Source organism: Lygodium microphyllum, chromosome 7, assembly GCF_053477565.2.
Source record: "Lygodium microphyllum isolate KBCC chromosome 7, Lygodium_microphyllum_v1.1.10, whole genome shotgun sequence".
In the NCBI taxonomy this organism is placed as follows: Eukaryota; Viridiplantae; Streptophyta; class Polypodiopsida; order Schizaeales; family Lygodiaceae; genus Lygodium; species Lygodium microphyllum.
This window is the reverse complement of record NC_141141.1, coordinates 20,141,892-20,159,966: the sequence shown is the minus strand read 5'-3', so window position 1 is coordinate 20,159,966 and position 18,075 is coordinate 20,141,892.

Here is an 18,075-nt window from a genome sequence, read left to right as displayed (position 1 = left end):
TGTCCTGCGAAAGGGAATCATGAGCTTCCCATAATATCTTCTGCTTAAGTGACTGGCTTGTTGGAATACATAGTCTTGTTCTGTAGTAAATAAGTCCATTGTCAATAGAAAATTCATGATACTTGGCCTGTAACTTCAGATTCTGATCCTTGGTAGATATTTCTTTTATCATTGCTTGGTAGGCTAAGTCATGGCTTGCTTCTTCTTTAGCTAGTTCGAGTATAGGGTTGCTTGGCATAGATACCTTTGTAGCCAGAGATCTGGCCGTTGATGGATTCTGCAAGATTAGGGAGTTTAGGAATGCCTTGCGACTGAGTGCATCGGCAACTACATTCTCTTTCCCTGGTCGATACTTGATTTCAAAATCATACTCCTCCAATACTTCGATCCATCGATGTTGCCTCATGTTGAGGTCATTTTGGGTAAAAATCCATTTGAGACTCTTATGATCTGTTACTAGAGTAAACTTGTTACCCATCAAGTAGTGTCTCCAAAGCTTTAGAGCATGGACGACAGCTAATAACTCCAGATCATGCGTGGCATAATTCTTTTCGTGACTCTTCAATTTCCTTGAAGAATATGCTACTGGATGACCTTCCTGCATAAGAACACACCCCAAGGCAAGAATGCTGGCATCAGTTACTACCTCGAACTCCTTATTGAGGTCGGGAAGTTTCAGAATAGGTGCTGATACTAAACACTGCTTCAATTGGTCGAAGCTATTTTGCTCGGGAGTTGACCATGTAATGGAAGTCTGCTTCTTTAGTAAGTCGGTAAGAGGTGCTGCAATCAAAGCATAGTTTTTGATAAAGACCCTATACCATCCTGTCAAGCCAAGAAAACTGCGTATTTCTTTGACGGATACTGGTACTGGCCATTCAAGCACATCTCTGACTTTGGCTGGGTCTACTGATATTCCTTTTGATGATACTATGAATCCTAGATATTCAATCTGACGCTTGAAGAATGCACACTTCTTCATTTTTGCATACAGCTTATGAGACCTCATTGTCTCCAAAACAATCCGTAGTTGAGGTTCATGATCTTCTTCCTGTTTAGAATAGACTAAAGTGTCATCAAAGAAGACGAGCACAAAGTTTATCAAGATATGGTCTAAAGATATCCTTCATTAATCTATTGAAGGTGGCAGGTGCATTTGTAAGCCCGAATCCAGTAGTTGCTTGAGTTGTTCCTTCAACTCAATTGCTTCCGATGTAGACATTCTATGGGGTCTCTTCGCAATTGGCGCAGCTCCTATTACTAGCTTGATCTCATGATCTACTTCACTTTGAAGCGAGAGTTCTGTTAACTCTTCAGAAACTACGTCCACGTATTCCTTCAGCCAAGTGACCAATTCACTTTACTTCTTTATCAATATTCATAGTCAAGACAATCGGAAAAAAAGTTTTATTCCATTCATATCAACATAGCCCTTTCGAGGTATAATTATTTCTTGGGGCGATGGAACAAGTTGATACATTAATTCGAAGAGAATAAGATATTATTGCATTCAGCTACAGGAACTGAGTAGTAGTACGGATTGGGGTCATCGATTTTCAGGAATCGATAGTTCATTGGAAGATTAGGGTATCTTTTCCTTTGATATCCCTTCTTCACATGACGTCCCAAAACCTTGATTCGGTCGGCAGGGATTCTTTGAATCACTTCCCCGTACACATACTTATTCTGGTTAACCCTTCGACCTCCAACCTGTAGGGTCGCGTTTGCGTGAGCCTCAACAAAGATGAACAGCTTCACGATTTTCAAATCCTCCATCCACTTGATTCTCTTCAAGTTAATTTGAAGGTACGCAGGTTGATAGGCAGTTATGTAATAGATCCCTAAAACACCCATCCATCTCCATTCCACGTACACAGGTGATGGATTGTAAATGCGGTCTAGGATGTTCATCATCTCAACCCTTTGTCGATAATCCGTGGAATGCATCGCGGTCATAAACATGACTCGGAACACTAAGAACTTGTTCCACGCCTCGTAATTCTGCAAGACAGTATTGAAGATGAGGAAATGTTTGGACAGGAACAATTTCTTTACTTCATTTTTAATGAAATCTTATGAAAACAATTCCATTGTTGGTCAGCTCTGATACCAAGTGTAACATGTCCACTAGAATCCTCTAGGACACGTCTTAGCAGTCCATCGGAAAGGTGGTCTAGAAAACTCCACCCGGCACTCCCATGGAATGTTGCGGGTTTTGCAATCTAGGACTTTCCGCGTCTGCCACGTAACGGAAGTGTCCTGGCCGTTTCCCACTTAGGATCGACCGGAATTGTTTGGTCATTTACTAACAGTGGCTAGCGTCAGACCTGATCGAACTACTTTACGCAGAAACGCCTGGTCTGAAGCGGATTCATGCTGCACTTGGTTCAAGGAGAATGGGAAACGAGAGGGATGCAAGTCCCGACCTCTCTGCCATAAGGCATAGTCCCATTCCGTTCCCCTAAAACAGCGTGAATCGGGTAATCGGTAATTCTAAGTCATCGTTCTCGTTACTTGTTTCGGTGATGATGATCATCCTCTGTTCGTTGAAGACTTTGAGAAAAGTTCCCGGCTAACCGGGACCACCCATCCATAGGACGGACCCATGGTCCATCCTCCGCACTTTCCTCGGTTTGTTTTAGTTATGTAATTACCTACCACATTAGTTTGACATATACAAACAGCTTCTTTGATTAACCCTCTTATGCACTGGTTCCTTCACGTAATCTTATCACAGGACATAAAGAAAACAATGCCAAACAACTTCTTTATTATCATTTTATCCTTTTATCTTTGAAATACAAGGAGTTCCCGCCCGTAGGCGTATTCATAATCCGCCCGAAGGCTATCCAGTAATCCACCAGGGATCACTATTCCAAGCATCCGCCCCTAGACTAGTATGCGGGCCTCAAGATCCAATCCCGAGTCACGTTAGCCTCTTGTGCAGGGCCCGGAAGGCGAGGGATTTATGGCCAGAGCCCCCCCTGGCACCCAAGCGTCCTCCTGCTCCAAGCAGAGCTCAACGGAAAGACCTCTCACGGCGGGTTCGGTCCACGTTCCCGGCGCGGTTAACAACCCCCTTGGTTAGGGTCAGGCAGGCAGTCGGGGGTAACTGAAGCTGCCTCTCCCTTCAGGCCTTCAACCTGAAGTATTTAGATATATTTTCATCCTTTAGTTCATTGAGCAAACAATACAAACAGTGCTTTCTAACTGTTACAAGCACAATCAATTTCCAGTGGTCGTTTAGCTGGCAAACTGTTAAGGAGTGACTCCTTTTCTCCGAATGCAACCCGCATTCGATCCGGAATCAATTGCAACTTGGCAAGATTCCTATCATTCTTGGGTTAGGGTCATACCCTACCAATACTTTAGGTTTTGTTATGGTAGATTCCAGCGACCATGTCGCTTCAATTTATTGATTGGTCAATTGCTTCCAGGCAAATACCTAACTTTCCTTTTCCTTGGCAATTATTCCCCCAAGAAAAGTGATGTAACAGGATGATTACCCATCCCTTTTGTAAGTTATCTTAGCGTAATAACTTGCCAACATCATTTCGAGAAATGACAAAACTCTCCCGTGGACAAATCTCAAGTCTATGTGATGTTGCAACTTTTTGCTCATGTGTTGTATCTATTCCACGGGATCATCTCACCCATTGAATGGCGTATTCAGGTCACGGAATTAACTTCAGGCGAGTAGCAGGGTTTAGGGTGTCTTCTTACCCAACCCATTCCAAATTATATTGGCCCATGGTCCTAGGAATTTCCAACTCAGTCGGAGAACGAATGATCCTTAGGATAAAACCTTAGATCATTTTATGCATGAACATCCAATTGATTCGACATTTCGTGAATGTGTGTAAGATCTTTGGGTTTGCGGGTTTTGACTTGGCAGCAAGTGTAAAAATAGGGATGCGTACCAATTAAACCCAACTAAACTTTATGTACATTAGTATTATTAGATTACAAAATGCATCAACAAGCATTGATCTCTTGTCGCATACATTGATCTACTCAACAAATGAAAAAGAAATACTTGTATGAGTTATTGTCCCAAATTGGATATGTAGATATAACCCACAACATCACAATCTCAAGAGAGACAAAAGGTCCTCACCATATATTCGACTCAACATATATACATCAAGGGCACTATAACTAGCATGCAATCATATGATACAACATCTTGCTACAATATTTTGTAAGGCAAATCCAATGTATTAAAAATCTATACAATACAACCAACATTCATATAACCATTTTCTAGTAATATGCATAAGGTATTCCTCTGCACCTCAAAATCCTCACAGATAGGTCATCTTTACCTTAAGAATAAATATAGTTGCCATGTAAACTTAGTTATCATAATTGAACATGCTAGGGACTTTTACCATCTTAAGAGAAAAACTCAAACTTCTACTTTAGCATTCTTTCATGAATTGTTCTCTTGGATTTGGGTGTGGATTTCACTTTTTCCTTTTGTATCATTTTCTTTACATATATCATGTAAGTGTCTCGCCCAACCTAATGACGTTTTGAAGTTATTGACCTATCACTACTAAATGCTCTCTATGGTATATCATAAATGGATGGTTATGTTACTCAATGGTCTAAAATTTTGATGAATTTGATCATTAATTGCGGTTTTTAAATTTTGATGATTTTGATCATTCATTGCTTAGTCTTCTTGGTTTGTAGTGATGGCCCCCTACAACTTTTAGGTTACTCAAACCCTCCTAATACTTTCTCTATGCCTCTTGTTTTTCTTTGCACATTGCTCAATTCATGAACTATTGCCTTCTCTATATCAAATCCACATTGTACACTCAATAAGAGTTGTCTTCTCTTTCATCAAATTCGAACCCAATAGAGAGTACATCATGTCAAGTTTTGCCATTTTGACACGGAGAATAGTTTGTGATTGCATAGAGCATAGGGTTTCATTAAGAAATGGAGAGGCTATTCTAAGTGAGTACTAGTAGAATCTATTGTCTCCAACACAAAAAGTCGAGGGGTTGTAAGTCTTCATAGAGAATAAAGGTGGAGCAAACAAGGTCAATGTGTCTCCAAGATGGGATCATGAAGGACGTGCACACTACACGATTAATAGCACATTATCAACCACCTACTCCATTATGCACTCAAATGACAATGCACACATGTCTTGGTTGTAGCAACTCAACTCTATTCTATCTTGATATATCCTTAGATGATAACAAGGATGTTGATGAGGTGATAATGTCAATAGCTACATACAATGATAGAGGTGTGCCCATGGGGCTGCATGACACAAATATTTGTCTTGGAAGTCTTCAGTATCTTAGGATCACTTATCCTTACTACATAACCTAAGAGAAGATACAATAATGTTTTTTCCCTTGATCACTTAGACGAAGAGGTGAGCATGGGCTATCCTATAAATGAGGAAAACTCCAAGATAACAAGTCGCTATTGTCAAAAGGTTGTTAGTTATACAGTCATTTGCAAACGCACGATCTATTGTGTGTTGCCATTAGACCCTACAATGACACAGTTGGTGATCCATGTTGGAGAGCATGGTGATAGTGTTCAAGAGGGCACAAGGAGGGAAACCATTAAAAAGTTGTGGAGCCTTGGTAGCATAATCCTAAAGATAAAAAATGAGGGCGCACAAAAAATACATATGCTAGTTGCTTAGCAAACGTTGTTTGAAGCTTTGACAAAAGAAGATAAATGTGAGATAATTGAGATGGATCTTAATGATTTTTTAGAAGAAATGATACCAATAGTGTAGAATAAAGGGTAAACTTGTATATTATTACTTTCTACTGACATTTAATGCCCTGAATTTGAAATAACCATCTAATGAATGCATAGGTTCAAAGGTATTTTTTTGAAAGAGAGAGCTAATCAAGGTTAGGTTGTTGCTAATGGGTATAACAACATATTTCTTTTGCAAAAATGTTGTATCTTTCCATTTTTCCATGGAATTAGATTTCTTGGGCAAGGTGATGTTGAGGAGAATTTCTTCTTGTTTAAAAGTTCCACCAAGGGACCAACATCAGGGGTGGACTTACTGAATCATATGAGGCGAACCAAGACTGGAGATCTATGAAGTGCATGGGTGCACTTTGATTACATCCATAGGATTGATGGTTGGGCAACAATGTTTGTTCTATTTACGATCCCATGTATGCAGTAACATTACTATAGCTTATATTGAAAACAAATTTCTGTTAGCAAATACTGTACTAATGTATCAATCATCAACTAGCATGAGAGTATTGCAAGTGATTGCAATATGTAAATTTAAAGAGAAGGATAAAGAGTCTCAAATCTTGTTTTAGAGAAATTTGAATTCCATCATGATTTGATGTGGCCATGGTTCTCATGACTTTGTTGGATTGGAGGGCTCTTGTGTAACATCTCGAAAACTGGCATGTGATTAGCTAATCAAAGTTAATAGGATTGAACAAGGAAAGGAAGTTGATGAAGAACCATCTTGGCTAAAGGAATATGTAGATGTGTTTCCTGAAGAGCTGATAGAACTTCCTCCACCAAGAGAAGTTGATCATGAGATTAAGCTAATTCTAAAAGCTACACTAATAGCAAGGTGACCCTATCATATGTCCATTTTAGAAGCCATTACGTTGAAAGGAAAACTCAAGCAACTTTTGGACCAAGGATACATCAGGCCAAGTAATTCACAGTGGGGAGCCTCAATGCTGTTCCAAAAGAAGAAGTATGAAACCCTCGACCTCTGCAAAACTAGCATGGGTTAAGTTGAGTGACAAACAATATAAAATATCCAATTTCAAGGAGAGATGAATTACTTGACCATCTTCAAGGTGTAAAGATCTTCTCAAAGATTCATCTAAGGTAAATTTATTATCAAATAAGGATCAAAGAAGAATAAATTTCAAAAATTGCATTCAACACAAGGTATGGCCATTATGAATTCATTGTGATATTTTTGAATTAATCAATGCACCTATAACCTTTAATATGCTAATGCAATAAATCTTTTGGCTTTATCTTGATGACTTTGTTCTTATCTTCTTAGATTAAATCTTGACCTACTCAAAGAGGGATTAAGATCATGAATCACAACTCTGATTTGACCTTGAAACAATGAGGATGCACAAGCTTTATGCCAAGAAGAAGAAATGTGCCTTCTTTAAGAGGTAGATTGTCGTTGGATTTATAATCTCTAACAAAGGGATTGCCATAGACCCTACCAATATTAATGATGTAAAAGAATGGGCACCTCAAATGATAGTTAAGTATGTTTAAATTTTTCTCAGCTTGAGAGGATGCTACATGATTTTTACTAAGAACTATACCTTGATTGTTGTACCCTTGACTGATTTACTCAAGAAGAAAACACCATTGTATGGACTCTCATTGAATAGTCTAGCTTTGAGAAGCTTAAACATAGTTTAATCATAGCTTCTATTTTAAAACTACTTGCCTTGAACCAAGAATTTGAAGTTGTCACTGATGTAAGCTCTTTTATATTAGGTTATGTAGTCATCCAAGAATGCCATCTAATAGCCTATTCTTCAAGGAAGCTAAAGATTTATGAGAAGAAATATGCTACCCATGATTTGGAGCTACTTGCTATAATTCATGCTTTCAAAGTATGGAGACACTATTTAATTGGCATCAAGTTTACCTTATTCACCAACCATAAAAGTCTAAAATGGATCTTTACCCAACCAGACCCAAACATGAGGCAACGATAATGGGTTGAAATCTTGCAAGAGTATGACTTCGAGATCAATTATGGACTAGATAAAGAGAATGCCATTGTGGATGCTCTAAGCCGCAAAGCATTTCTCAGTGCCCTTATCTCAAAAGAACCATCCAAGGCAAGATCTCTAACAGCCATGGTGTCAATTCCTAGTAATCTAATCATAGAAATGGCTAAAGAGGAAGTAGGTAAGGACCCAAGATATCAATAGATGATAAAAGAAGTCATATCCAAGGAGATAGTCTTTAAGTTCAAGTTCAAGTATTTGAATTTTTCCATTGAATGAGAACTTGTCTACTTCAAGATGAGGTTGTGTATCCCAAGAAGTCAAGACCTTAAGAGAATATACTTTGGGAAGCCCATGATTCTCCTTTCTCAGGACATAGACTAGGCTATGCAAAGACTCTCAACATTGTAAGAAGAAGCTTTTTTGGAAAAATCTCAAAGGACCTGTGCTTAAATTTGTCACTAAATACTTGAGCTGCCAATGGGTAAAGGATGAATGTGTTAAGATGCTAGGAAAGCTCCAATCACTTGATATCCGAAAAATGAAGTGAAAATTTATAAGCATGGATTTTGTAGTTGGATTACCCTACGTCCAAGGAGGATATAATTCAATCCTAGTCATTGTAGATATTCTAACTAAGGTTTCTTACCTCATGTTAATTAAAACCAACTACAAGGCTTTAGATATTGTGAGGATCTTTGTGAAAGAGATCTTTAGGTTGCATGGATTGGCTAAAAGGATCATCAATGGCATTGCTTCTTACTTCTCATTTTTGGAAGAGTTTATTTAAGGAAATTGGTACCCATCAGTACCACCTATCATCCTCAAATTGATAGGCAAACTAAATGAGTCAACCAAGTTCTTGAAGATATACTTAGAGATTACTGCTGGAGGGAATATAAGCAATGGATACAATACCTACCTTTCATGGAGTTTACTTACAATACACCCTATCATCAAAGCATCTGGATGACCCCATTCCAAGCTTTGTATGGACAAGAATGCCTAAACATTCTTGAATGGATACCTTAAGGAGAAGCTATATGTAGTCCAACTAGTAAGGCTTGAGGCGAACAATCAAGAAAATAAGGTTTGTAGCTATAGAAAGGTATTGTTGGTTAAAACAAGTCCAAAGGCATAATATCAAAAGATAGATGGATTTTTATAACAAGACATAGGTAACCATGTTGTTCAATGCACTAAATTTGCACTATTTAGATAAAATTATACTATGTTTTTAGTCAATAAGTTGTAGAAAAAAGCATACTTAAACGTGTAGATGATTGCAAAGGTAATCACATAATTAATCACATTGATTATAGCGTAAATAATAGTGTACCTATTCACATAAATAGCAGTGCAAGTAATAATCCATATGAATCTCTTTTTAGTTTTGTTGCTGATCATTTTTGCATTTTGATTCAACATGAGTAGGAAAATAGGATATCTTTTTCTCCATCTTCATACATTGAACACACAAATCTAGATTCAATATGCAAGGATGCCTGTTATGTGTTCTCCAACACTAATCTTAAATTTTTTAAATTATTTCTTCCTATAACTTTGGTTTCTCTCTCTAGTCTCCATACGCCAAGCCATGAGGATGTAGTCCATGTATTTTTAGAGTAGAAGCCATGTTGCTTGTGTTCATTATGGCTTAGGTATTTGTGAAAACACCACCATTATTTCCTAACTTTCCAAACTTTTTAATTAGCACAAGGCTAAATTATTTTAGTAAAAAGGGACAAAAGAAAAAACATCAAGGGATTGTTGGTTGCAGAACTGAATTGTAGTTTCAAAACTAGAGTCTCCCAAGATTTAAAAATAGTATTTAGTGTGGTTGTTTGCACATTTATATTTTTTTGTTGATGCACATATTGCCTATAAAGAGGCATTTAAGTTAGCTTGAGATTTATACACAAATCATGTTTATGAGAGTGCAAAATTTTATGCTTATATTGCATGAAATAAGTACAAGTTCATACACAAGCCTTTTGACAGATTCCTAATCATTACTATAGATGCACCCATAAGTTATCTAATCTAGTTCAAAAAATATATCAAAAGTATATCATGTGTAATAACAAAGTGGTCATTTTATGTTGGTAAAATTTATAAGATCACATTTACAAAAGGTATTGTCAAATTTAATTTTGAATAAAATTCACAAATTTATTTTCAAAAGGGGGTTGTTTTATTTCCTTATACAAGTAAGGAAATGACATTTTCTAATACCATTTGGACATAGTGATATGGATGATTTATTATAAGCACATCCCTCAAGATTCTGACCTCTAAGTGACCTAACTATGCTCTAAGTTCCAAACATTATAAGGCCTCTAAATGAGGAAAATTGCGACAGTAATTTGGAATTGGTATGGGTTAAAATTTAGTTATTGAAAGGGGTCTAAACTTGAAGATCAAATTTGAAGACTAAATGGTTATGAGATGGCCACTTGATCATAGTTATGTTAAGTGGGATATAACTAATGAAAGTAGTAGTATATACTAGTTGTAGAGCTATCAAATGTGCCTCATCCATGGGGTTGAGTTCCTTAAATATTCCCTATACTACTGTATGTCTTATATGCGGTCGGTGGTTGATGGGTTTGGGGGGCAACGTGGGCAATGAGTCAAGGAGAACCACCATTGTAGTATATGAATACTTAATATCAAATAGTATATACACATAGGAAATGCTACCTTCCTATATAACATGATTATTGCTCACTCATACCTTGTATACTCATTGCCCTCTATCTAGAATATATCTAGATTAACATCCAAGCTCGTAGGAGTGCATAAGTGGACAAGACCTTTAGCCAATTGTATAAGTTTGGTAAAAGAAAAAGATATTTGGTCTCTCCTATTCTCTCTTGTACTTTGTGTTTATTGTTATCTTTCATTGTGTTGTGTTCTCTTATCTCATATCCAAGTAGTAAGTGCTTTGAATAACATCTTAGTAGAAGCAAAATTGACGTTTGTAGCACAAAAGACCAAAAATGATGGCAACTAGTAGTAGCACGATAACAATAGTAGAGGAAGCAACAATGTGGTTTAGCTTACATACATGTTCTACTTATGTACACACTACTCATATCTAAGCAGTAAATGCTTTGAATAACAACTTAGTAGAAGCAAAATTGACTTTTATAGTACAAAAGACCAAAAGGGATGGCAACTAGTAGTAGCAGTAATAATAGCAAAGAAATGCAGATATAGTGTGCACCATTATTACTAGTACATCTAATTATATTTTCACTCTCATTCAATACACATCCAAAGCTAGCTAAGCTTAACATTCACTGAGATGGTAGTATGAACATGAAAGTAGACTAGTATTCAAAACAACCTAGAGAATTAAGTTGCACCAAAAAAGTTGTTTGATGAAGAGATAGCAGATAAATTCATTACGTTGATTAAGAATTTTCATGAAAAAATGGAAACAATGGAAGTATGTGCCCATCTCCAGAAACACCATAGGACCCCCTTGTCATGAATCACATGGTGGGGGGACTTGCTCAAGATGCTGCGTCGAACACACATAGAATGCACAAGGAGAAGCTAACTCAAGAGACAAAAAGAGAGATGGAGGCCAAAACGTTTTCTTGCTGGTTTCTTCTTCTTCTTCCACACACTTTACAATTTACACAAAGTATAGATAAGATACAACATAAAGGAAAGTGGCCTACTAAGACAAACAATGCATAACCGACTACACTAGTCGACTGGCACTATAACTATGCTAGCTATAAATAGGTGTAACAATCTGAATATAGTAAGTAATGAGTCAGTGGACATGTGAGAGTCATAATGACCACCGACGTGCTAAGTGTAGACATGTGGACCCATCTAACCAGGTGGTCCATCATTAATGTCTGCATGTGTTGAGCTTGTCATCTCAACACTCCCCCTCAAGATCAACTGCATCTCTGCAACTCCAAGTAAGCTTCGAAAATTTTGAAGATTCTCTGTACCCAATGCCTTCGTGAAGATGTCAGCTATCTGATCCTGTGTGCTGACATACACCAAGTCAATATCACCTGCTAGTATCTTCTCTCTCACAAAGTGGTAATGTACCTCAATATGTTTTGTCCTGGCATGGAATACATGGTTCCTAGCCAACTGTATACTGCTCATGTTGTCACAATAAATGACAATTTAACCTTCCACCCGCACATCTAAATCAGCCAATAACTTTTTCAGCCATACTACCTCACATGTTGCAACAATAGCACCTCTATACTTAGCCTCTGTACTCGACAAAGCAACTATAGATTGCTTTTTGCTGCTCCAAGTAACTGCTGCACTACCAAGAGAGAACATGTATCCGCTGGTAGATCTTCTATTAGACATACTACCAGCTGAATCTGCATCTGTGTATCCAAACACCTGTACATCTGTATACCTGCCTCATAGAAAGGTCCATAATGTAATGTGGACTTTACATATCTCAATATGCATTTGATTGCATCCAAATGTGGCTTTCTAGGTACTTGCATAAATTGACTCACAAGACCAACATCGTAGCTCAAGTCTGGCCTTGTAATGGTCATGTAGATCAAACTCCCCACTATCCTCCTGAACATAGTAGGGTCTTCTATCTCATCCCCAACATCAGCACTCAACTCTACATTCTGCTCCAATGGGACTGAAAGTGGTTTGCATGCTGTCATACCATACTTGGACAACATATCCAAGCCATATTGTCTTTGGGACAGCCATATACCATCATCATATCTGATCACCTCAATGCCAAGGAAGTACCTTAGCTCACCTAAATCCTTCATCTCAAACTTCTTCTTCAAAAAGTCCTTGACTTCAACAATCCCACTATCACTATCACCTGTAATAATCAAGTCATCCACATAGATGACTATGATGACCAATCCTGCATCTCCCTTTCTCACATAAAGTGAGTGATCGGCATCACAAACATAAAAGCCAATATTTACTAGATACTCTCTGATCTTGTCAGACCATGCTCTAGGTGCTTGCTTGAGCCCATAGAGCGCCTTCTTCAACCTGCACACATACGTGGGATGCTCTAAATCTTCATAACCTGCTGGTTGATCCATATACACTTCTTCCTACAAATCACCATGCAAGAAGGCATTCTTCACATCCATTTGCTGCAACCTCCAACCTTTTGCTGCTGCCAAAGCAATCAAACATCTTACAATTTCCATCCTAGCAACTGGACTGAAGGTTTCTTCATAATCTATGCCATATGTTTGGGCATAGCCTTTTGCAACCAGCCTAGCTTTGTACCTACTAATAGAACCATCTGCATTGTGCTTAATCTTATAAACCCACTTACATCAAATAGCTTTCTTGCCCTTCGGCAATGATACTAGATCCCAAGTCTTATTGGCTTCTAATGCATCCATCTCCTGATCCATTGCTGCATCCCAATGAGCATGACCAACAGCCTCCTCAAAACATGTGGGCTCAACATCCTCAATCACTTTCACCATATAAGCATAACGGTGAGTTGCATAACCTTCAAAACCAAATCTGTTAATAGGGTATCTCACCCTGCTAGACCTGCATACCACTGGATCACTCAATGGAGCCTTTGCATTGATGCGTGCTCTCTGCATACCTGGAGTCCTCACTGAAGGAATGCCAAGCTCATCATCCAAGCTCTCTGAGCCACTGGAGTCTCCATCAAGAACTACATCAATGCCATCTGACACTTTATTCTTTCCTTTGTCTTTACCTGTAGTGCTACTAGATGCACCTAAAGATGTAGAGCTACTCCTTAGTCTCCCAGACCAAGGACTACCAGATGATGTCTCTGGTCCACTAAGAGTCCGTGATTCTTGCTTTTTAGCCTGCACATGAGTGTCATGATCATCATCATCATCCAATGCATCACCACTAGATGCATACCAACTGCTCATTTCATCAAAGATGACATCCCTGCTCACTCTGAACTTACATGTGACATGGTTATAACAACGATACCCTTTTTGCTCTAAAGAGTATCCAACAAAGACACACTTTTCAGCCTTTGGATCCAGTTTCTTCCGCAACTCATCAGGCATATGAACATATGCAATACAGCCAAACACTTTCAAGTGTGAGACATCAGGCTTCTTACATGTAAAACATTCTTCGGGGGTCATACCACGAACTACACCTGTGGGAGTTCTGTTCATAATATAAACAACAGTATGAACAACCTCAGACAAAAAATGCTTAGGCATATTCTTTTCAGCCATCAAGGCGCGTGCAACTTCTACAATATGCCTGTTTTTTTCTTTCTACAATCCCATTTTGTTGTGGGGTATACCTGCATGTGAACTGTCTCTTTATCCCATGAGACCTCAGAAAATCATTGAACTCATTCGAGAGGTACTCTCCCCCTCCATTTGACCTCAAGCATTTTACTTTTAAGCATGTTTCTCTTTCAACTGCAGCCTTGAAAGTTCATAAGTGCTCAAATGCTTCACTCTTTTCCTTCATAAAATATACCCACGGCTTTCTAGAACAACAACTTAAACGGGTGAGGGGGATGGAGTGTATGAAAGGTGTTTTAAATGCTGAATGAAATGATGAAAAGCTTGCTGGTTTTTATGCATACCATTTAGGTTGGTCGATAATTAAAAATTAAGGACCTAGTAGCACGAGGGTTTCTCGGTGCTAGGTTCATGCAATGCCGCAAACGAGCAATAATTGAAATCATTGAAAGAAATGTTTTCAACATGTGCACCAATGCTGATTTTCTTAATTGTTTGAGCACGTGGACATTCACAATTTGCATGAAGCACAAAATGATAAAAGGTATCAGACAATACCTCCTGGATGCATGGCAATTGCTTTCTAGAGGAATATGACCAACGTTGAGTGAGTAAGGTTGCCCAAGCTTTAGGCTAGGCGTTGGGTCTAAGGGGAAAGTAAAGTGAGGTATGGTACATTCTTGGATACAATTAACTGGTACCTTGAGTGGAAATGTGTGCGATATTGTGTTATATATGTTTAGCGACGCATCGAGGGGCCAATCCCCAAGGTGTAGGAGAGTCGCAGTGAGGTAGCGGCAGTCAGCCGTGAGAGGACCTCCTATGTTTGTACTTCGTGCTATTTGGCAATGTGCTAGGGACTCCCTCTGAGGAGTGTTAATTGGGTTAGAGTTGGACTACAAGACGTGATACAAACGCAAGATGTTTAGGAAGATGTTGTATATGTCATCCACGCTCCTGGCCACGAGGTCGTGGGGTTGTTGAGCACATGATAGAGGTCCGACTAGTGCATGAGCCAGTGCCGGCCCGTTTTAGGTCCCATCAGTGGTGCGTCTGTCGGGAGCCGCTTAGAAGTGGCGGTCCTCGAATCCTGGTTGTCTAGGAACCAATTAGCAGTTTATGCCAAAAGATACTGAGATTGACCCATTATTCATCGATAAGCATCGTCTAGCTGAAATCCAAAAGCAAGAGAGAGACAAAAGAGCTAGGCGACGTGCTGAAATTTTTAGGAGGTATTCCCCTAAGCGCAGCGGTGCTGAACCCTTACGAGGGAGTGGATCTAGTGGTCTTGGTGCCACAATCAGTAAGTTAGGAGAAGGTGGAAGCTCTAGTGCTCCCCTTTCTTCCATAAGCCAGTCTACATCAAGTGCAGGAGGTGTAACCTCACCGTCCCCTATTTCTAGTGCAAATCCAATTTCCATCATGGCGCAGCCTATTGCAATTCCTGCAGGAACGACGGATTTGCCGGCTCTAGGTTACCCGCTACCCATTTTTAATGGGCTAGTTGAGGAAGATGCGGAACTCCACATCAGGGAGTTTCAAAAGCTGATGTTTAACTGTCGCATCCAAGAAGAAGGACATTAAATGATGTTCTTCAACATGACTCTCAAAGAAAGAGCTGCCATATGGTATCATGGCTTAGAAACCGGAACCATATTGAATATTGATTCATTTTACGGAGCTTTTTGAAGGGAGTTTGCCCCTGAAAGGGGTGGGTAATATTGGTTGCGTGTACTCAACGTGACCCGCCAAGAACCACACGAGGATATTTGTGCTTATGCAAAGAAACTAAAAGAGGTTTTCCGTAAGTTGGACATCTCTATTCCTATCCCCGCAGCTGCCAAATTGCAATATTTTCTGCATGGCTTGGACTTTAATATCCAGTTGCAGTTGAGTAGTGTCCCTTTGGGGGATATAGATACTGCTATTACACGAGCACAAGAAGTGGAATCCCAACTACAAGCAGCCTATGCCTCTCAAGGCAATTCGAATATGGGTCTAGCATTGGGAAATAATATGGTGATGGCCAATGGCAGTGGTAGCCAAGGGATAGCGATGGCTAATCCTAATGAGAGAGGGAACATGATGCAGAATGTGCCTTTATTACCGGCTTTCCCTGGCATGACCATGCCTTTGGGCAGTCAAATGGCTCCAAATGGTGGAGGCCAGGCAGTTAACCCTAACACTATGCCTATGGCTCAACAACCAGTGCCTAATCGAATAGTTAGGCCGATGGAACGACAAGGTAATGATCAAGGCTACGAGTTGAGCGCTTCCAATGTTCTTGGCGAGGTTAAGGACATGATGAAGCATTATACCGACATGATTATGGAGCAGTATCGACAAATAGCCGTTGATGTCAACTTTCTTACAAAACAACAAAATTTTATAGGAAGTAGATACCCAGATGAGGGTGCACCTTCGAGGTTTAGCTGCAAATGGTGTGGTGGGCAACATTATCCACGAAATTGCCCAAATGTCAAGTGCAACGTCTGTGGAAAATCCGGCCATTTAGCAGCCACTTGCTGGAGTAAGATTAGTTCCCTCCAGCGAGGTAGTCGGCAACCAGGGCCTATTAATCATCGTGCGCGAGGAAATGATTCCCAGCGAGAAGATGGACCTAAGCAAATACTCCAACGACCAAAGACTACAGTGGAGGAGCTGTCTAGTGGTAGTGGGGTTAGTTTGATTGAGGCTGTGCGCGTTAATGATGCTGAAACCTCTAATCTACGAGCGGTCCTTACAAGAGGTCAAAAGGGTAGAGAGGCCGACAATGATAAGCATGTCGATGGAAACCCTAAACAGGGTGACAAAGGAACGCAAGTTCTAGATCCTGCCATGGAAGGGGGACCTCTGAAGCCCGTGGAGAGTAAAGCCGATGTTAAGAAGGATAAGGAACCACCAAGGAAGAAGGTGAAAGTTAAAAAAGAGGCAATAAAGCCGGTTCAGCGACCTAAAGAGCGGATGGTTTGGCGTGAAAAGCGAACTCTACCGAACTATTATGAATTCGATTTGGCGAGCTCTCTTTGCGAAGTCAAGCCGTATGTGAACCTTTTACAGCTTATTAAGCTTTCCCCAGGAGTACGCAAGGAATTTAGAAAGATCCCGCGTACCGGGTATATCGTAGAACCTTTGGGTATTGCGCGAGTTGGTGATGACTGGTTTGAGCATGCTGAGAAGCATTGCCCAAGGGTTGCAGCCTATGTCGATGGGATATTAGTAGATTATGCCATTGTCGACACGGGATAATCTGTTAACATTATGAGCTCTAAACTGATGGAAAGGTTGGGTCTTGCTATCCAGAAAGATACCTCCATAATTCTCAGAATGGCGGATGATAGTTTGAGACAGCCGGAAGGCTGCATTACTAAGGTCCATGTCACTGTTGCAAATGTAGAATGCCTGTTGGACTTTAGGGTAATTCGTTTTGCAGGGCGTCCAAGTTACCAAGTATTACTTGGACAACCTTGGATCTTGCAAGCGGATTGTCAAGTGGATATACCCGTCGGTCGGCTGATATTCGGCAGAGGTGCTCAACGCGTGGTGATTGATGCCTATCGTGAGTCTCCGTAGAGTGAGAGAGCTTCTCTATCTTCTACAGAATTAGAGACATTAGAGGATTTATCCGCCAGTGAGACATCATCGAGTGATGAGTCCAAAGAGGGATCCACCATGGAAGACATCTATCAGATCACTTTGAACGAGCCGATAGAGGCCCAAGATCATATAAGAGATGCAGATGTTATCGAGCTAGACCTTGGTACGCCTGATGAGTCGCGACCAATCAAATTAGGTTCTATGCTCAGTTCAGCAGAAAGGGAGGACTATGTGTCCCTTATTCAAGAATTCCGTGATATCTTTGCCGGAGTTATGATGAGCTGAGAGGCATTTCTCCCAGCCTGGCTGTTCATACTATTCCTGTAAAAGAGTGCAGTCGTCCTGTGCATCAAAAAGTAAGGCGTATGCCTTTAGAACTGAGGGACGGGCTGTTTGAAGAGTTACAGAAGCTTAGAAAAGCGGGTTTGATCTTTCCTATGCAACACACGGAATGGTGTTCACCAGTTGTTATCAGGAAGAAGAAAAATAATCAA